This window comes from Lethenteron reissneri, unplaced genomic scaffold (genome assembly GCF_015708825.2).
Source record: "Lethenteron reissneri isolate LAM-NWPU_2019-01 unplaced genomic scaffold, ASM1570882v1 scaffold_1638, whole genome shotgun sequence".
Lineage (NCBI taxonomy): Eukaryota > Metazoa > Chordata > Hyperoartia > Petromyzontiformes > Petromyzontidae > Lethenteron > Lethenteron reissneri.
The window spans coordinates 2321316-2322418 of NW_026891375.1; positions in this window are offsets into that span (position 1 = coordinate 2321316).

The window sequence follows — 1103 nt, forward strand, 5'->3', positions numbered from 1 at the left end:
ACACACATGGAGAGAGAGAGACACACAGAGAGAGACACACAGGTAGACACAGAGAGAGAGAGAGACACACAGGCGGACACACAGAGAGAGATACACACAGGCAGACACACAGGGAGAGACACACACACAGAGGCAGACACACAGAGAGAGACACACACGCACACACCCACAGGCAGACACACAGAGAGACACACACACAGGCAGACACACACGGAGAGAGAGACACACACAGGCAGACACACAGGGAGAGACACACACACAGAGGCAGACACAGAGAGAGACACACGCACAGGCAGACACACAGGGAGAGACACACACACAGAGGCAGACACAGAGAGAGACACACGCACAGGCAGACACACAGAGAGACACACACACAGGCAGACACACAGAGAGAGACACACACGCACACACCCACAGGCAGACACACAGAGAGACACACACACAGGCAGACACACACGGAGAGAGAGACACACACAGGCAGACACACAGGGAGAGACACACACAGAGGCAGACACAGAGAGAGACACACGCACAGGCAGACACACAGAGAGACACACACACAGGCAGACACACAGGGAGAGACACACACACAGGCAGACACACGGAGAGAGACACACACAGGCAGACACACAGGGAGAGACACACATGGAGAGAGAGAGACACACAGAGAGAGACACACAGGCAGACACACAGAGAGACACACACAGGCAGACACACAGGGAGAGACACACATGGAGAGAGAGAGACACACAGAGAGAGACACAGGCAGACACACAGAGAGACACACACAGGCAGACACACAGGGAGAGACACACATGGAGAGAGAGAGACACACAGAGAGAGACACACAGGTAGACACAGAGAGAGAGAGAGACACACAGGCGGACACACAGAGAGAGATACACACAGGCAGACACACAGGGAGAGACACACACACAGAGGCAGACACACAGAGAGAGACACACACGCACACACCCACAGGCAGACACACAGAGAGACACACACACAGGCAGACACACACGGAGAGAGAGACACACACAGGGAGAGACACACACACAGAGGCAGACACAGAGAGAGACACACGCACAGGCAGACACACA